Genomic DNA, 21,664 nt, shown 5'->3' on the forward strand with positions numbered 1-21,664 from the left:
TCGATGAGTCGATCTCTTGCTTTCTCATAAGGGTGGACCCTTGGGTACTTGTACCTATCACCTTTAGAGGACTACACGTCCTCGCCTTGAGAGGACTACACGTCCTCACCTTCGTAGGGCTACACGCCCTCACCTTTAGAGGACTACACGTCCTCGCCAACAGAGGGCTGCACGCCCTCGCCTTGAGAGGACTACACGTCCTCACCATCAGAGGGCTGGACGCCCTCACCTCCAGAGGACTACATGTCCTCGCCTTGAGAGGGCTACACTCCCTCACCTTGGGTACTAGTTACCCTCACCGTTGAGAGGACTACACGTCCTCACCATCGGAGGGCTGCACGCCCTCACCTCCAGAGGACTACATGTCCTCGCCTTGAGAGGGCTACACGCCCTCACCTTGGGTACTAGTTACCCTCACCGTCAGAGGACTACACGTCCTCGCCTTGAGAGGACTACACGTCCTCACCATCAGAAGGCTACACGCCCTCGCCATCAGAGAACTGCATGTCCTCACCTTCGTAGGGCTACACGCCCTCACCTTTAGAGGACTACACGTCCTCGCCAACAGAGGGCTACACGCCCTCACCTTTAGAGGACTACACGTCCTCGCCAACAGAGGGTTGCATGCCCTCACCTTGAAAGGACTACACGTCCTCGCCAACAGAGGGCTGCACGCCCTCACCTTGAGAGGACTACATGTCCTCGCCAGCAGAGGGCTGCACGCCGTCACCTCCAGAGGACTACACCTCCTCGCCTTGAGAGGGCTGCACGCCCTCACCTTTAAAGGGCTACGTGTCCTCATTTTTAGTGTGCTCCACATCCACACCTTAAGATAATTTAAGGTCCTCTGCCCTTAAATGCTTAACCGAGACTTGCACTCCCGGTTAAGGGGCTAGTAGTTTCCTTTTAACGGTTCCTGGGCCACCCCCTGATATTGGAGGGCGACCAACTGTGCAAGCACAACCAGAGAGGGAGGCTATCACACAGCTACTATGCATACCGGGGCAAGATTTCACCCGTGCAGCTGCAAAGAAACGAGTGCAGATCATGCGCACCGACATGACCGCTCTTACACAGATATAGATGACATTGCTACTTAGCAACATTTTGCCCAGCGACCGCAATGCCAATCTCCCCCTGCAAAAGTATCAGTTGGTCTGTGTCGTCCCGACGTGGGTAAGTATGCATATGGTTCAACTGATTTCTGATATCATCTATTGTTTGCAGGGATCGCACCCACAAAGACACCCAGTGGACCTGAAGAAGTCCAACAGGGCCCTGGGGTTTCCAGCTCTGGTTACGGGCCTCTGCCAGCCCTATAGGGCGCCCGTCCCCCCCGCAAGCTCATGCCATCATGACATAGGTAAGTATGCACCTCCCCCAACTGATTTCTGATGTCATCTATTATTTGTAGGGATCGTGCCTGCAAGACACCTAGTGGACCCGAAGAAGGCCAACAGGGTCTTGGAGTTGCCAGCTCTAAATACGGGTCTCTATCAGTTCAAGGGAGTGCCTGTTGCCCCCAGCAAGGTCATCAAGCCCCCTAGTAATCGAGCTTTCATCAAGAAGTACTGCGTCTCCAGGCAGGCGCAGGGCGAAACACCACAGCAGCCTGGGGATGGCCGGCAGTGGGCAATAGACACACCGCCACCACCTCTAAAGTTCACCTCAGCTCATCCATAAAAAGGTTAGAGTACACCTACACCACATGGCTGACCAATAGGCGACCAAGTCCAAAGCCAAAGGTAAGCAAAGTACTAGGTCCATGACCGACAAATCATTAGGCGTCCAGCTAAAGACGTTAAAGAAGCGCTACTAGGAGGGAACCTAGTACCTTTTGAATCTATGCTTGTTATTTGATCACTTTTTATAGTAGGACGCACCTAGTTGCTCATGATCCTGGGAATTTAAATAAAACAAGCGCAAGCTCGGAAGGTAGTCATACCTCACAAAATATATATATGTATGTTTAGGTAGAAAGATACCTTAGATATGCATGTATGTAAACAAAAAAAAACTTCACAAAATATATATATGTATGTTTAGGTAGAAAGATACCTTAGATATGCATGTATGTAAACAAAAAATACTTCACAAAATATATATATGTATGTTTAGGTAGAAAGATACCTTGGATATGCATGTATACAGCAAAAATACCTTACAAAACATATATATGTATGTTTAGGTAGCAAGATACCTTGGATATGCATGTATATAGCAAAAACACCTCACAAAAATATACATATGCTTAGGTAGCAAAATACCTCTTGAAAAAAAAAAAGGGAAAAAAAACAAACAAACAAGACAAAGAAATAAACAAATGATAATGATAAAAAAAAAAGAGAGAGCAGGTAAGAAAAAGAAAAATAAGTTGTCTAGCTGAAAAACCAACATGCTTTTGAAAAGAGATGACTTCCAACTTTTCTTTGAAGAAAAAAAATTCACTTATCATAACCAATTTTTGAAAAATGTGTGTACACCTGAAGGGTGAATGCTGTGAAGATTTCCCCGGACGCCCAAAATGGACTCGGATGAATGCACAAATTGATAAAAGAACATATTTTGGAAACATTGGGTTGATTTAAAATAGAGGAAATGAATCCTGAGCCGTAGCATCACGTGACCATAAAAATTTGACACTTGAGTGTCCGCATAGGTGCATGCATGACCAGTTTTGCATAAAATTTCCAAATCATCATTTTTGCATTTGTGTCTTGGAAATAATGTGGGGCATCCCTTTTATCCTTGAGCCAAACCAAACCCCGACATGTATCATGTCTAGCCATTGTACAAACCTTGAGCCAAAATCCTGACTCACCATAAACCTTGACCCTGGGTGAGAATGTCAATCCTTACCCTCGAAAGAAAAAAAGAGGAAAGGAAATTTCCAATCAAAGAGAAAGAAAAAAAGAGGAAAGGAAATTCCCAATCAAAGAGTGGGAGAAAAAAAAAAAGAAAGAAAATTCCCAACCAAAGAATGGGAGAAAGTAAAAAAGGAAGGAAAGAAAGTTCCTGATTAAAGAAAATAGAAGAATGTGCAGAAAGGTCTTTTGACCGGACAATATCTGAACAATACAGAATTGTCACCAAATGAACTAAAAGAAGGAAAGGAAACCATGACCTAAAGTGGTCTTCTCCCTTTAATTGCTAACCAAAATCTCGTGTGCTAGCGACTTGTTCGCCTCGCGCAAAACCAAAACAGAAAAGGAAAAAGCCAACAAAAAATCAAAAGCCAAAAACACACAAAAGCCGAAAAACCCACCAAAAGAACCCATTTCCAAGGGAAGTCCTATTGATCCATGATCACGCATGTAATCTTTGATTTGATAGGAAATGATTTGTAAAGTCAAGTCATGACATATCTATGGTTCGGAATTAGGATAAAACACTTACCTGTGCGAGATTGATACACTTTGAGTGGATTTCTTCTATTTTTTGTTGAACCCAGTGTTTCCTCTAAATGGTCATTTAGAAACGAAATGCTAATATCCAAAATCTCATTTATGGCTATGGGGGATTTCATCAGCAGACTCTCCTTCCCTGGTAGACGCATTGTTTGTCACTCAAAAAAGCATATGCTGCTCTAATCAGTTGGAATATTTGTCTCTTTGCTAAAGCATGTTTGCATTTTTAGTGGAGAAAACACCGAGACTTTTTCAAGTCTCACAAGTTATCCAGAACTACGTAGGTCTGAGTTCCTCATTGGAGGATACGTAGGAGCAAAAGCCTCGCTTTTGTCGACCACACTGCTTTCTGTTACCATGACCCAAGAGCGGGTAGCCTGCGGAGACACCTTACGGTTATCCGCACCTCGAGTGTGATTGATAAGCGGAGGCCAATATGGTCATCTGCGCCCTTTCCGGAGATGTAGGCATCTTCTGGTGGAGACTTTTTCAAGTCTCACAAGTTATCTAGAACTACGTAGGTCTGGGTTCCTCATTGAAGGATACGTAGGAGCAAGAGCCTTGCTTTTGTCGGCCGCCCCATAATCTTTGTCATACTGACCCTGAGGTCATGTGACATGCACCCTTGTGTCATCCAGAGGCGGCGGGCCCAATGACACGCGGAGATACCTTACGGTTATCCGCACCCTTTTGTCATCCAGAGGCGGCGGGCCCGATGACATGCAGAGACAAAATTTGGTCATTCTGTACCCTTGTGTCATCCAGAGGCGGCGGGCCCGATGACACGCGGAGATACCTTACGGTTATCCGCACCCTTTTGTCATCCAGAGGCGGCGGGCCCGATGACACGCAGAGACAAAATTTGGTCATTCTGCACCCTTGTGTCATCCAGAGGCGGCGGGCCCGATGACATGCAGAGACTGACATAGTCTTCTGCACCTTTTGTTCCTCCGGGAACAACGAGTCATTTACATGCGGAAATTTTATGGTCACCCGCGACTCTCGTCAACCGAGAGGAACGAAATTAGTGTCATACCCTAATTTCGTCCGGGGACCTTTGCTTGATGACATGCGACCTTTCTTTGGTCCTTGTGAGGTGCTTAGCACCCATCATTAGGCAATTTGTGAAATTCCGGGAACAACGAGTCATTTACATGCGGAAATTTTATGGTCACCCGCGACTCTCGTCAACCGAGGAACGAAATTAGTGTCATACCCTAATTTCGTCCAGGGACCTTTGCTTGATGACATGCGACCTTTCTTTGGTCCTTGTGAGGTGCTTAGCACCCATCATTAGGCAATTTGTGAAATTCCGGGAACAACAAGTCATTTACATGCGGAAATTTTATGGTCACCCGCGACTCTCGTCAACCGAGAGGAACGAAATTAGTGTCATACCCTAATTTCGTCCGGGTACCTTTGCTTGATGACATGCGACCTTTCTTTGGTCCTTGTGAGGTGCTTGGCACCCATCATTAGGCAATTTGTGAAATTCCGGGAACAACAAGTCATTTGCATGTGGAGATTTTATGGTCACCTGTGACTCTCGTCAAATCGAGAGGAACGAAATTAGTGTCTTATCTTTACTTTCCTTTTATCTCCAATAAAAGACAAGTAAAGAGGGGCAACTGTCATACCCTAATTTCGTCCGGGGACCTTTGCTTGATGACATGCGACCTTTCTTTGGTCCTTGTGAGGTGCTTGGCACCCATCATTAGGCAATTTGTGAAATTCCAGGACATGCCGGAAAACTGAAAAAAATATTGATGCACAATCCGTAAATTTCCGTGACACACCGGAAATCAAATGGAAGCATCGTTGCATAATTAAGTGAGGTTCCGTAACATTCCGTGAGTCAAAAAGGGGATGATTATGTAATCCGCAAGGTTCCGTAACATTACGGAAAGAAAACAAGTATCGTTACGAAATTCGTAAGTTTCCGTAACTTTACGAAAAAAAGAATCACAAAAAAAAAGCAGAGGGGGGTGTACTTAGTAAAAATGGGGGTGCAAATAGCACCCAGGCCCACTTGGGCCCTCCAGAATATTCCTCCAGAAGGCTGTTGCTTCTGGAGGAAGCAACCTGGCTCGCCTGAGCGAGCTGAGCTCGCCTGGGCGAGCTGGGCGGCAACCACCTCCCCTATTTTGCTATAAATAGGGGAGGAAGTGAAGAAGAAAAGGGTTCAGCCCCTTAGGCACTTCTCTCTCTTTCGAATTTGCTTGGAAAAATTGTTTCCGTGAAGAAAATCTAAGCCGAGGCGCTTCCGAAACGTTTCCGTAACGTTTTCCGTGAGGAATTTCTTGAAGGTTTTCGACCGTTCTTCGACGTTCTTCATTCGTTCTTCATCGTTCTTCGATCTTCAACGGGTAAGTACCTCGAACCAAGCTTTTCGATTCATTCTATGTACCCGTAGTGGTCCACATTGTGTTTCGTGCATTTTTATTCTCGTTTTGTTTACTTTTTATACCCCCTTTTGACGTGCTTAAGCCATTTTACTTAAGTCATTTCTCGCTTAACTTAAAAATAAAATAAATTTCCACCGAACGTTTGAATTGTATTATCCGTTAACTTCGGTTAAAATGAATTCCGACCGTTCGGTCGTGCCGTAACCACGTTGGAAATCAAAAAGAGGTAAAAAATAATATAATAATAAAAAAAAACATCTTTTAGCAAAATAAAGCGGAAAATCAATCGGACGTTTTTCTCTTTGGGATTTCTCATTCTTAATCGAATTGACTAATAACTAAAGTGAAACTAAGGCTAAAATCAACTCGCCTAGTCAAGCTCGTCCATAAAAATAGGCTTTTGAAGTTTGTCATTTCAATTTCCCACTAAGTAAAATGGATCATTTTTAAGGTCCAACGCCTTAAAATTATCACCACTTAAGTAAAAAAGAATCACTTGATAAGAAAGAACTATGTAGGTCTAATTTTCTCATCCCAAATTGAGGAATACGTAGGAGCAAAGAGAAACACCCTTGTCGACTACAAAAAAGAAAAAAATATAAAAAGGGTATAAAGGATATAAGGACATAAAAGGGAACGTAAAAATCAAAGTCATGTTTGCACATTCGATTAAAGGCTGCCGTCCCTTGGGACGGACGTGTGGGGTGCTAATACCTTCCCCGTGCGTAAATACAACTCCCGAACCTTTCACTTAAAATTTCGTAGATCGCGTCTTTTCCGGTTTTTCTGACGTTTTCCTCAAATAAACGTTGGTGGCGACTCCGCGCGTATTCCTTTCATGGAACACGCATCCCGCGAGTCACGCGTCGCCCTCCCGCCGAAGGGTAGGTTGCGACAAGGTTGAACCAAGCTCATGCTTTTATGAAAAGGTTCATAAAGTCAAGTTGAAGTATGGAAGTAATCATCTTGCAAAAAATTAGGGCAAAAGATGGATCAAGTTACATCACTGTTTCGTCTACTGCCAAACACATTTAGGATTGTTGATGTACTTATTACTTCCAATTTCACCTTGACAAAGGTGTCATGGACCATGTTGAAAATCTAAATTGATTCAACCCCATGTCCTGCGTAAAAATTCGCAATACTTCAACTGTGTATCATTCGCATACATCCATGCTTTTCATTGTTTGCATTGCTCATTACATTCTTTCCTTGAAAAAAAATGAACTTAATCATTGTTAAAAAAAAAGAAAAGAACATGCTTTACGGTGCCCTTACCAAACCTGTGCTAGAACTAGAGTAATGGGTGAAGTAGAGGAGGTGCAAGAGCAGATGAAGGCCGACATGGAGGCCATGTGTCGCAACCTACCCTTCGGCGGGAGGGCGACGCGAGACTCATGGGTGCGTCTTCCATGGGAGGAAAATGCGCGAAGTCGCTACCAACGTTTATTTGAGGAAAACGTCAGAAAAAACCGGAAAGGTGTGGTCTACGAACTTTAAGTGTGAAAGGTTCGGGAGTTATATTTACGCACGGGGAAGGTATTAGCACCCCACGCGTTTGTCACTAGGGACGACAACCTTTAATCAAGTGTCCAATATGACTTCAAATTGTTTTATTTTCCCTTTCTTACGTTTTTATGTCTTTTTACGCCCTTTGTATTTTTTATCTTTTTGTGGTCGACAAGGGTATTTCCCTTGCTCCTACGTATTCCTCAATTGTGATGAGGAAATCAGACCTACGTAGTTCTTTGAGAACAAAATGTTGGTTAAGTTGTTTTTATCTTTTTTTTGCAAGATATATTTTGACTGAACAAAAGGTCATTTAAGGTGTTGGACCATTAAACAATCTTTTGATCCTTTTTGAAAGAAGAGAAAACATTAAGGCATTGGACTATTAATGATCTCTTGGTTTCTTGAAAGTAGTGACAAAGTTATGCGTTGGCTTTAGGCTTTCAAAAGTCCACGTTTAACCAAATAAAAGCAAAGAGGACCATTCAAGGCGTTGGACCTTAAAATGGTTTTTAGGTGATTTTTTAATGACGAAGCTTGATTTGTGAGTTAATTTTAGCCTTAGTTTCACTTTGGTTATTAGTCAATTCAATTAAGAAAAATCCCAAAGAAAAGCGTCCATTTGATTTTTTTTATTATTTTATTCAAAAATATTTTTGATTATTTTATTATTATTTTGTCTCTTTTTGGTTTTCAATGTGGTTACAGCGTGAAAGATCGGTCGTATTTTATTCTAACAGAGATTAAAAGATATTACAACTCAAATGATCAGTGAAAATTTATTTTATTTTTGATTTGGCGAGAAAATGACTTAAATAAATGATTAAAGCACGTCAAAAGGGAGTACGGAAAGCAAATGAAATAAAAATAAAGTACGCAAAACAAGTGGGGACCACTAATGGCACATAGAATGAATTGAAAGGTTCGATTTCGGGAACTTACCGGTTGAAGGCCAAAGAACGACGAAGAACGAATGAGGAACGATGAAGAACGGTGAAAAACCCTTACAAAATCGCCCACGGAAACGTCTCGGAAGTGTTACGGAAATGCCTCGGTTTGGATTTTCTTCACGGAAACAATTTTTCTCACTAATTTTAAGTGAATCTCAGATACCAGGAGGGTTGAACGAATTTGCTCTCCCCTATTTCCCCTATTTATCGGGGAAAAGAGGGAGGTGGTTGCCGCCCAGCTCACCCAGGCGAGCTGGGTTGCTTCCACCAGAAGGCACCGCCTTCTGTTAGAACATCCTGGAAGGCCCAAGTGGGCCTGATTGCTATTTGCACACCCCTGCTTACTAAATACACCCCCTTTGCCTTTTGCTGATTCTTTTTCCGTTACGATACTTGTTTTCTTTCCGTAATGTCATGAAACTTTACGGATTACGCAACCATCCCCTCTTTGACTTCTTGAATGTTACAGAACTTTACGGATTGCACAATAATGCTTCCGTTTGACTCCCGACAGGTCACGGAACTTCACGGATTGCCTAACGATGGGTGTCAAGTACCTCGAAGCGGTCAAGCGAAGGTCGCATCCCACCAAACAGATGGTCCCCGGACGAAATTAGGGTATGACAGTTGCCCCTCTTTACTTGTCTTTTATTGGAGATAAAAGGTAAGTAAAGATAAGACACTAATTTCGTTTGAGCGGAACATCATTCGGCTAGTCGATATCCCTGCCAGCGGAACCTATCGTTCAGAAAGAAAAGAAAATGCATCAGAAGCACCAACAAACTTCAGTGTCTTGAAAAAGACAAAGTTGGACAACCACGACACTTCCCTTCGCCATCACACTTGATCGTCCCTGCCCAGAAGAGAAGAATCTCGCGCGTAGTTGGGCTTGAATGTTTCCGGACGACGAGAGTAAAAACATGCAAAATATTTGAGAATGATCAGCATCGAACGACCAACATCATCCTGATACCGTCGAATTCGTTCCCCTCGGTTGACGAAAGGCGCGGATGACCATAAGGTATCTCCGCCTACCACCTGACTCACTGTCCCTAGATGGCAAAAGGTGCAGAAGACGATGTCAGTCTCTTTGCGTCAACGGGCTCGCTTGCCTCTGGTTGACAAAAGGTGCAGGTAACCATAAGGTAACCCCGCATGTCACCTGACTTCACGGGTCAGGACAACAAAAGGTGCAGGAGACGATGTTAGTCTCTGTGCATCAACGGGCTCGTTTGCCCCTGGTTGACGAAAGGTGCGGGTAACCATAAGGCAACCCCGCGTGTCATCTGACTTCACGGGTAAGGATGACAAAAGGTGCAGGAGACGATGTTAGTCTCTGCACGTCAATGGGCTCGTTTGCCCCTGGTTGACGAAAGGTGCGGGTAACCATAAGGCAACCCCACGTGTCACCTGACTTCATGGGTCAAGACGACAAAAGGTGCAGGAGACGGTGTTAGTCTCTGCATGCTATCATGCGTTGAGTCTTAGAGATAGCAAAAGAATGTTTATACGGATAACCACTTGGGTTTCTCCGCCTGCCCCCTAACTTCACGGGTTAGGGCTTGACAGAGGTAGTCTGCGCGGAAGACTACATAAATCTCCGCGTGTCAATGGGCTTGTTGGCCGCGATTGACAAAGGGTGCAGAAGACGACGTTAGTCTCTGCATGCTATCATGCGTTGAGTCTTAGAGACAGCAAAAGAAAGTTTATACGGATAACCACTTGGGTTTCTCCGCCTGCCCCCTAACTTCACGGGTTAGTGTTTGACAGAGGTAGTCTGCGCGGAAGATGACATAAATCTCTGCGTGTCAATGGGCTTGTTGGCCGTGATTGACAAAGGGTGCAGAAGACGACGTTAGTCTCTGCATGCTATCATGCGTTGAGTCTTAGAGATAGCCAAAGAAAGTTTATATGGATAACCACTTGGGTTTCTCCGCCTGCCCCCTAACTTCACGGGTTAGTGCTTGACAGAGGTAGTCTGCGCGGAAGACGACATAAATCTCCGCGTGTCAACGGGCTTGTTGGCCGTGATTGACAAAGGGTGCAGAAGACGACGTTAGTCTCTGCATGCTATCATGCGTTGAGTCTTAGAGATAGCAAAAGAAAGTTTATACGGATAACCACTTGGGTTTCTCCGCTTGCCCCCTAACTTCACGGGTTAGTGCTTGACAGAGGTAGATGGTGCGGAGAAACTGCTTGTGTATCTCCGCACGTCACCTGACTTCAGGGTCAGTGTGACAAAAATTGTGGGGCGGCTGACAAAAGCGAGGCTCTTGCTCCTATGTATCCTCAATTTGTGATGAGGAACTCAGACCTACGTAGTTCTTGATAGTTGTGAGACTAAAATAGTCTCAAGTTTTTTTTTCACTAAAATGTGAACATGCTTTTAGTAAAGAAACAAAACTTCCTACTGTTCAGAGCAACATATGATTTTTTGATGAAAAACAATGCGCCTATTGGGGAAGGAGAGTATGCTGATGAAATTTTCTCATAACCATAAATGAGATTTTGGATGTTAGCATTTCGTTTCTAAACGACCATTTAGAGGAAACACTGGGTCCAATAAAAATAGAGGAAAATCACTCAAAGTGTATCAACCTCACACAGGTAAGTGTTTCATCCTTATTCCGAACCATAGATATGTCATGACTTGATTTTGCAAATCATTTCCTATCAAATCAAAGATTATATGCGTGATCATGGATCAATAGGACTTCTTCTTGGGAATGGGGGTTTTTTTGGTGGGAAATTTGGCTTTGAGTGTTTTTTGGCCTTTTCCTTTTCTGCTTTTGTTTAGTGTGAGGCGAACAAGTCACCGACACACAGGATTTTGGTTGGCAATCAAAGGGAGATGACCACTTTAGGTCGTGGTTTCCTTTCTTTTCTTGTTTACTTGGTGACAATTCTGTATTGCTCAGATATTGTCTGGTCCAAAGACCTTTCTGCACATTTCTTTTTCTTCTGATGTTTGATCGGGAATTTTCTTTCTTTTTTGCTTTCTCCCCTCTTTTGATTGGGAATTTTCCTTCTTTGTTGCTTTCTCTCACTCTTTGATTGGAAATTTTCCTTCTTTGCTTTCTTCCGAGGGCAAGGATTGACATTCTCACCCTGGGTCAAGGTTTATGGTAAGTTGGGATCTTGGCTCAAGGCTTGTAGAACGGCTGGACATGGTATATGTCAGGGTTTGGCCAGCGGTTCGTGGATAAAGGAGATGTCCCACATTATTTCCATGATACACATGCAACACTGATGATTAGGAAATTTTATGCAAAACTGGTCATGCATGCACCCATGTGGACACTCAAGCATCAAGTTTTTATGGTCATGTGACACTAGGGCTCAGGATTCATTTTCCCTATTTAAGTCAACCCAGTGTTTCCAAAATATGTTCTTTTATCAATTCATGCATTCATCTTAGTCCATTTTGGGCGTTCGGGAAATTTTTCACAGCATTCACCCTTCAGGTGTATACACACATTTTTTTTCAAAAACTGGTTATGATCAGTGATTTTTTTTCCCAAAGAAAAGCTGGAAGTTATCTCTTTTCAAAAGCATGTTGGCTTTTTAGCTAGACAACTTATTTTTTTTCTCCCTTTTTTTTTCTTTCCCTTTTTAAGTTATTATAATTTGCTTATTTCCTTTTTTCTCTTTTCTTTGAAAAGGTCGTGCGTACGAGGGCGCACACTACCTACTCACGTCTAACCGCAAGGTAAACGAAAAAAAATGCAATGGTAAGTTGCAATAAAAACAGTGACGAAATAACTGAGAGCCATAACGCCAAATTTTAACAGAAACAAAAACAGTAACTGAAAACAGTAATGTTAGTAACCATATAGACAATAACAGAAAACAACAATGTTAATAGCAATATAGACAATAACAGAAGACAATAATGTCAATAACAAAAGTGCGGTGACCTCGGTCACATGGCTCCGCTTCCTCCCAAGAAATCGAGCAAGTCAGTCATATCTTCATCCATACGGGACTCCTTTGCCTCACCGGGGGATCCTGCAGGCTCCTCTCCTGACTGGGCATCGGGCCAGTCTCCAGGCCATGCAACCTCAGCCCCAAACTGTTCCAGGGTAGGGCATAAAAAAGGGGTGGAACCCTGCCCCTGCTGACTGAGGCTGAACCGGTAGAGACACTCATGTATCTGCACCTGCCCATGGTGGTTGGCCGCCTGCTGGCGAACCAAATGCTGTAGATAACGCTCCATGCCTAGTGACCCAGCTGGATCAGCCTGCCGAGGTGGTGGTGGTGCGTCTGCGGCCTGATGTGCATCACCCTGCGTCTGCCTAGGCGTGCAATACTTCTCAATGAAGGCTCGGGTGATCGGCAGTCGGATTACTTTACTGGGGGTGACGGGAACTCCGTAGGACTGGCAGAGGCCCGTGATCAACGCTGGAAACCCCAGGGCTCTGTTGGACTTATCTGGGTCCAGAGGGTGCCTGGTGGGTGCCATATCTGCAAACAAATAAATGGCGTCAACAATCACCTGGGTCACGAGGACGCTCATCCGTGTCAGAATGGCATACACCAACTGGCACTTAGGCAGAGGGAGATTGGAGTTATGATCGCTAGGCAAGACATTACTTAGCAGCAGTGTCATCCACGTCTGGGTCAAAGTGGTCATGCTGGTGCGCATGATTCGCACCCGCCTCCCTGTAGTGGTCCAGGCGAAATCCTGCCCCGGTGTGCATGACAGGTGGGCAATGGCTTCCTCGTCGAACCCGTCAGCCCTATTCCTCCTCTGGTTGAACTCACACAACTGCCCTTCCTCCAAAACTAGTGGGTCACCTAGGAACTGGCTGAGGGCATCTGCGTCAAAGGGAATCCACTGACCCCTCCCCCACGAACGCATGTCCCGAACTCCCTCTTTCGTGGGCCAAGCGTTAGCATAGAACTCTAGGACTATCTCAGGATCAAACTTGGCCATGGGAGTCACCAGTGGTGTCCATCGTCAGCGAGCTATCTCCTCCTAAAAGTCCGTATACTCATCCTCCCTGAGCTGGACTCGCCTCTCCCTGTGGAACAACCATCCCCTGATGGCCTCGAAGCGCTGCTGGTGCTCAGCACTCCAGAAACGATGACTATCGAAATCTAGGGCGGCACTGGACCCTTCTCTTGTGGCATCTCTTCTAGACCTCTTCGTGAAGAGTTTCTTCGGAGCCATTTCCTGCAAAAACATTTGGGAAGTCAGTTCAGGAAAAACTTAATCAAAACGAAAGCCAAATCGAGCCAAACAGCGTACCCTTTTTCCAACAAAGCATGAATATCCATATGAATTTTGAAAGGAATGCTTACACGTTAATGTGTGGGTTCTCCTAGGATATTCATACATTCATACTTTTTTGGTAAAGAAATTCCTTACGCTATGTGTCAAACTATCCATACATATTTTCCAAGGCTTTTGCTACCTACCTACCCCATTCTTTTTGCTATATGTTCACATTTCATTCACATACATGTTCATACAATTGAGAGGCAACTTCATGTTATATATTCGCACATGTTTACACTCATTTGAAAACAATTTCATGTCGCACCTTCATTAGAAAAGCAATTTTTGTACTACTTATTCACATTCTTGAAAGGCAATTTCATATCATATGTTCCTACTTTGAGAAGCATTTTTGTGCCATTTTCAACATATATGCACATTTGCAAAGCATTTAGCTACCTATTCAACATACACATGTACATGGTGAACAACATTTTCACACTATCTAGGTACAAGGAAAACATGGTGCAGCCCAAACCAAGTGCTGGCCTTAAGGGGAAACCTCACCAACATGCTCTCACTTTCATGCCTTCTTGTACTTCAACAAACAAAGGCTCGGGCCCCCTAGGCCTAAGTCATGTTTAGGCATTTATCCTAATTTTTTCAAGCTGTCCGCATCCAAAAATGGTAATCATACATACACAAATCCAATCTAAAAGCCATATTTACAAACTTAGGCAAAAATACCATTGAGGCATTTCACCGAGCACTTGGTGGACGCACTTTTGGGTACCAACAACAAGGGAATGGGGGCAATGTGGCTTGCCCCATCATTTCAGAACACAACCTAGGCCTAAGACCATCCCCTACAACCCCTCAATTCAAAGAAACAAAGCATAAACTTGCCCCAAATTGTCTCACGGCATTGGTCAAATTATGTACCATTCAAAGCATAAAAGGCATCAATGGAAAGCTAGAAACCAAAGGATAGTGCACTTACTTGTATGGAGTGACCAACGACACTAAAAATGGAAGCAAAAGCGCAAAAATGGTGGCCTAGGAGTGAAAACCTGCAAAACTCGTGGGTGCTGCATTTTTTTGAATGAGGGAGGGGAGTTTTGGGTGGAGAGAAACTCCCCCTCCCCTCGTTTTTATGTTTCCAGGTGCAAGGGTTCTCGCCCAGGCGACCTAACCCTATATATATATATATATATATATATTTGGGAAAACACAGGTATGCGCTCTCTATGGGTCGGCGTTCGCTTACTCGAACCCCCTTAGGGTAGATTTAGGCACAACAAACTGTGGCCGTGTTACCGTTTACCTCGATTTGTCTCTGTCTTTGGATTTGGCTCGGTATTTGACCATCGCCTAAGACGATTCTACTCCTGTCATAGGATAACAAATATGCATGTGTATGCGTATGCATGAGCATTTTCAAATGCAATAATCTTTTTAGTGAAAGCTGGTCGGGTTCAGTTTCAATTAAGCGCTTGGGGCATCCCATGGACTGAGCGAAAAGGCTCAGGTTATCAAATACTGCACATATTTTAAAGCACAAAGTGAGGACCGAAACCTCAATCCCACATTCTTTTCTTTTAAAAGATTGCGATGAGAAAAATATAGAGGACAGAAATCCCTGGGGGAAACCAAGAAGAACACACAAAAATAAAAGAACATGCAGCGACTTCCTCAATTGCCCTAGATCCTAAGCGTAGTATCGCTTGACAACATCGGAGTTCACGGGTGAAGGTAGCTCCTCGCCATCCATGTTGGTGAGCACCAGGGCCCCTCCGGAGAAAGCCCTTTTTACAACGAAAGGCCCTTCGTAGTTCGGGGCCCACTTTCCTCTGTTGTCTTTCAGAGCTTGGGAGACTTTCTTCAGCACCAAGTCCCCTTCGCTGAACCGGCGTGTGCATACCTTCTTGTCAAAAGCGTTCTTCACTCGTTTCTGATATAAACGCCCATGACTCATGGCGGCCAAACACTTGCCTTCTATGAGATTAAGCTGATCGAAACGTGCTTGGGCCCACTCCGATTCCTTTAATCCAGATTCTGCCAAGATTCTTAATGACAGGACTTCCACCTCGAACGGTAGCACAACCTCCATTCCATATACCAATGAGAATAGTGTTGCCTTGATTGATGTGCGCACTGAGGTTTGGTAACCGTGTAACGCTAATGGGAGCATCTCGTGCCAATCTTTGTATGGCACAGTCATCTTCTGGATAATCTTCTTCATATTCTTATTGGCTGCCTCCACGGCTCCGTTTATCTTTAGTCAGTAGGGTGTGGAATTGTGATGTTGGATCTTAAACTCCTCGCACATTTCCCCCATCATCATGTTATTCAAGTTGGTGCCATTGTCCATGATAATCTTCCTCGGTAAACCATATCGGCAAATGATTTCCCTCTTAATGAACCTAACCACCACACTCCTGGTGACGCTAGCGTACGATGCGGCTTCGACCCACTTAGTGAAGTAATCGATCGCCACTAGGATGAAACGATGTCCATTCGCAGCTTTGGGCTCTATGGCCCCAATCACATCTATTCCCCACATGGAAAATGGCCACGGTGCGGCCAAGACATTCAGAGGCAAGGGCGGAGCATTGACATTGTCTGCAAACGTCTGGCATTTGTGACATTTCCTCACATGGAGACAGCAATCGCTCTCCATGGTGAGCCAATAGTAACCCGCCCTTAAGATCTTTCTAGTCATGGCGTACCAAAAGAGCCCTCATGGACCTCCCCCAGCATGTTTTCAGCTTCCTTAGTGTTCACGCAGCGTAGCAGAACCATGTCATGGTTTCTCTTGTATAGTATGCTTCTGCTCATGAAGAAGCTGGCCGCCAATCTCCTCAAGGTCCTTTTTTCGTTGTCGGAAGCCTTCGGTGGGTACTCTTTGCTTTCAATATATCGCTTGATATCGAAATACCAAGGCTTACCGTCCCGTTCCTCTTCCACCAGACAACAATGTGTGGGTCTGCCACGACACCTGAACTCAATGTACGGTAGGTCTACGTGTGGTGTTAGCCGGAACATGGACGCTAATGTGGCAAGCGCGTCTGCCATTTGATTTTCCTCTCGGGGAACATGATGGAAGGAGATCTCATCGAAGAAACCAGCCAATTCCTTGATATAGGCCTGGTAGGGTATCAGCTTGTGGTCTCTAGTTTCCCATTCCCCTCTCAGCTGGTGAATCACTAGTGCCGAGTCTCCGTACACTTTGAGTAGCTTGACATTGAAGTCAATTGCTGCCTGGACGGCCAGGGTGCATGCTTCATACTCAGCCATGTTGTTGGTGCAGTTGAACCCTAGCCTGGTTGTGAAAGGTATGCATTGGTCATCCGGAGAGACCGATGCTGCCCCAATGCCATGGCCTAGAACGTTTGACGCTCCATCAAACCACATGATCCACTTGTCCCGGTCTTTGTCTAGCTTTTCCTCAAACAAGGCCATGATGTCCTCATCCGAGAACTCGGGATGCATGGGTTAATAGTCGTTGAGAGGCTGCTGAGCCAAATAATCCGCCAAGACGCTTCCCTTTATCGCCTTTTGGGTGACATAGACTATATCTAACTTGGGTAGCAAAACCTGCCACCGAGCGATCCGCCCTATGAGAGCAGGCTTCTCAAAGATGTACTTGACCGAGTCCATCTTGGGTATCAGCCAGGTGGTATGGCTCAACATGTATTGCCTTAGACAGTGGGACGCCCAGACTAAAGCACAACATGTTCTTTCCAGCAGGGAGTAGTTCATTTCACAGGCCGTGAACTTCTTACTCAAGTAGTAGACAACGCGCTCCCTTTTCCCAGACTCGTCATGTTGCCCCAGCATACACCCCATTGACTTGTCCAAAATTGTCATATACAAGATGAGAGGTCTTCCGGGCACCGACGGCATAAGCACGAGAGGGTTCATGAGACACTGTTTGATCCTTCCAAATGTCTCTTGACAGTCCTCATTCCAGCGGACGGATTGGTTTTTGCGTAAGAGTTTGAACAACGGCTCACAAATAGCGGTGAGTTGTGATATGAATATGGCAATGTAGTTAAAACGCCACAGGAAACCTCAGACCTGCCTCTCGGTACGCGGTTATGGCATCTCAAGGATGGCTTTCACCTTTTTGGGGTCCACCTCTATCCCTTTCTGGCTTACAATGAAACCCAGTAATTTCCATGACTTGACCCCGAAGGTGCACTTAGCGGGGTTTAACCTCAATCAATACTTCCTAAGCCTTTCGAACAACTTCCGCAAGTTGACAAGGTGTTCCTCCTCGGTCTTAGACTTGGCAATCATGTCTTCCACATAGACCTCGATTTCTTGATGCATCATATCGTGGAACAAAGCCACCATAGCCCGTTGATAAGTTGCCCCGACGTTCTTGAGTCCAAAGGACGTCACCTTATAATAGAACGTCCCCCACAGGGTGACAAAGGTAGTCTTTTCCATATCCTCTGGCGCCATTTTTATCTGATTGTAACCAGAGAACCCATCCATGAAGGAAAACAAAGCGAAATTGGTCGTATTATCCACGAGGATATCAATGTGCGGCAGAGGAAAATTGTCCTTGGGACTGGCTCGATTCAGGTCCTGATTATCTATGCACATTCGTACTTTCTCATCCTTCTTAGGGACTGGTACAATGTTGGCAACCTATTTTGGGTACCGAGCGACAGCCAAAAAGCCAGCGTCAAATTGTTTCTTTACCTCTTCTTTTATTTTCAAGGACGTCTCGGGCTTCATGATGTGCCATTATTTTTTCCTATTTCTTAACCCTTTTTGCACCATTTTAATTACTGATTAGTCTTAATTGTCAAATTAATTAGGTAGTTTTATTATTTGGGCACATTCAGCTGATTTGATGTTTTTAATCTAATTTCAAGAATTAATGAAGCATTGGACTTGAATCCAGAATTGGGCTTGGACTTGAAGAGGGCAGACTATTTTATTCTACAAAATTAGATCTTATCTTATCTTATCTAGATATTATTTAGATTTGATCTCATCTAGATATTATTTCATCTAGATCTTATCTTATCTTATCTAGATTTGATTTGATTTTATTTATGGGCTTGGATTTAAAACAGATTTGTAAGCTTTGGGGCTGGAAAACTATATAACAGCACCAAGGTTCTAGTTTAGCTCTCCTCTCTCTCTCTCTCTTCTATTTTTCATTTTTAGTTTTAGTCTCTCTTCTCTTTCTCTTTTATTTTCGTTTTTTACAATTTCAGTTCAGACTTTTAGTTTTATCAATAAAATTTCGTTCTCTATTTGATTAATGGAAGTCTAAGTCCACAACGTTATTTTCTCTTGAAGATCAAGCACAGTTCTCTTTGAGATTCTATTATTACTGTTAAATTCTGTTCAGTTTTTCCTCTTCACTAATTACTCTGAATTTGTTGCTATTAATTCATGCATGCTTAGTGCGTGATCAATTGTCTTTGCGCTTAATTTACGTTCATGCTTAATGATCGTTTACGAGTAATCGGTGTGTGTGATGCTTAATCACATAATGAATGCTTTATGTTAAATTTCGCTTAGTAATTTAATTTAGGGTTGGATTAAGTGGTTGAACTGATAAAGGATAAATTCTCACAACCTAGGATAAGAGACTTGCTTGTGAATCAAGGGGAAGCAACGTATTTTAATTCTGATAATTTCTAATTCAATTTTACTCGCTATTTAATTTACAAAAGCAAACAACCCCCCCCCCCCCCAATTTTTTACTATTTCCTACTATCTGTTATGAACATTTGGTGTATCATTTTTTGTTGGGAAATGACCTAGGATCACTTCCTAGTTACTACATTTTAATATTTATTTGATTCAGGTACGGCCTCGATCACTTCATCCTCCTCAGTTTTTGTTTTACCGGGGAACACTCAGGATTTAGAGGTAATCTGTGTTGTACGATGCCAAAACTCAAACCAGACATATCTTGGTATGACCAAGCAAAGATGTCTTGGTAGTTATTTAGCAGGTCCATCAATTCTTCACGGATGGGTGCGGTCATACCCGTGCATATCTTTACTTCCTTTTTCCCATTGCCAGTTCCTAAGTCCACTAGTTCTGTCTCTTCTTGATGAGGCCCCATCTCTCGGTCCTCCTGAGCGTCTATCTTCTCCAACTCTGGGGGAAGTCCCACATCCTCGTCCTCTTCACTCTCCGTCTGACCCGCTTCTTGCTTGAAATCGATGGTCGGGTCCCAGGTATTAGTACCTTCGAGGGACTCGTCGTCGGATCTGGCGTTTTAAGCGTAAAGAAATAAACATGCAAATGAATGAAAGATCTTTATATTATCAATTCAGGAACAAAAGACATAATGCCTTAACAAAAGGAAACTCCAAAGCCTAGGCACAACCATAGAGTTTAAAAGCCATAAAGGGTTACATTATGCTTGTCGCGTAAATGTCCGAGCGCTCTTCCGCTCGCCAATTTCCTAGTCGGAAACCCGGAGGGCATGGTCGTACCAAAGCTGACCCACTCGGAGAGTCATCCTCGCATATCGCGACGACTTGGCCTTCGTGTCCTAGACCCACACTTATAAAGCTCCTACTGATGTGGCAAGGCGGGATCCCTTCGACTTGTCGTCCCAATTGCAACCTTGGCCTCTGCTCTTCCTTTCCGCGACACTTTTCCTTATGTCCGCTTGCGTGGGTTTATAGCGTAATCCAAACTTCCCGCGGTTTCCTCTGGTGCTTACCAGGCTGGTTCTGCTGCCGTTGTTCTTGCCTAAACCCATTCTGGGCTCATAGCCATTCCCCAACATCACCCGGGCCACCATCATTGCCGTATCGGACAGGCAAGGCTGCCCAGAGAAGGAATCTACGGAGGCAATGCTTACTACCTCAAAATATTGGAAGGCCGTTTCCAATGACTCCTCCGCGGATTCCGCATATGGCATAGAGGACGGGCAATTTACCAAGACGTCTTCCTCCCCCGATACAATGACCAAATACCCCTCCACTACGAACTTCAGTTTTTGGTGGAGTGTAGAGGGAACGACTCCTACCGTGTGGATCCACGGGCGTCCCAAAAGACAGCTATAAGCCGGGTTAATATCCATCACTTGGAATGTAACCTGACAGGTATGAGGCCCTATCTGTACAGGGAGGTCGATCTCTCCCCTTACCTCTCGGCGGCTGCCGTCGAAGGCATGGACCACCATGGAACTTGGCCTTAGATGGGAAGCATTAAACGACAATTTCTCCAATGTGCTTTTGGGCATTACGTTCAAACTGGAGCCGTTATCGATGAGTACCTTGGTCATGACGTGGTCCATGCATTTGACTAACACATGCAAATCCCTGTTATGCCCCCTCCCCTCGGCAGGGATTTCCTCTTCAGCGAAGGCGAGGTAGTTGTTGGTAGTGATGTTATTGACGAGTCCCCCAAAGCCTTCTACGTAGATGTCTTGGGCTACATGAGCTTCGTTCAAGACCTTTACTAGAAAAGCCCGATGAGGCTCGGAGCTCATGAGCAGTTCCAAAAGAGAGACTCTGGCCGGGGTTTTGTTGAGCTGCTCAATGATTTTAAACTCGCTTTGTTGAATAATGCGGAGGAACTCGCCTGCCTCCTCTAGCGATACTTCTTTCTTGCCACAGCCATCCTTTTTCTCATAAAGACCTTTCATTGGAATACCCTCATCCGGAGCGGGGATCACTTTATCATTTTGTTCTTCCGCTATCTTCACCTTCCCTTTAGCGTTTGCGGGCTGTGTTGGTAGGTCAGGGGGTGCGAACATGCGACCGCTGTGGGTCATGCCGCTCAGCCCCGTGATATTGGTTACCTTGGCCGACAACGAGCTAATGTCTGTGGCTTCTTCCTTCCTTTCGCTTGGAGGTGCATACCTCCACGGAACTACGTGGCTATTTTGGTACGGAAACGGAATAGGTCTAACTACCGAGGGGTATTGGGGTGCTTGGGGAGCTGCATCTCTGGTGAAATATACCACCAAAGGTTAAGGCTTTCTAAGACCTTCTTCATCTGTGGACTGCATGCATATGTGCTGCTCTTCACCCCCTCATCGCTGACTTCCAGCCAGCCTTGGTCCCTCATTTGTTGCAACAGGTCCTCTACTGCTAAACATGCTTCCATGTTATGTAGCGCACCGGGATGCATTAAACAAGAATCTTCCTCGCGCCCACCGTGGGGAAGTACGCCCCC

The 21,664-nt window shown here is 44.6% G+C and overlaps 1 pseudogene; it reads right to left on the reverse strand.

Moving 5' to 3' along the window:
- LOC106797494 (uncharacterized) overlaps positions 1–21,260 on the reverse strand; it is a 38,293-nt pseudogene extending 17,033 nt beyond the window's left edge.
- Between the last annotated feature and the right edge of the window lie 404 nt (positions 21,261–21,664).

The sequence above is a fragment of the Glycine max genome, chromosome 2 (assembly GCF_000004515.6).
Source record: "Glycine max cultivar Williams 82 chromosome 2, Glycine_max_v4.0, whole genome shotgun sequence".
Lineage (NCBI taxonomy): Eukaryota > Viridiplantae > Streptophyta > Magnoliopsida > Fabales > Fabaceae > Glycine > Glycine max.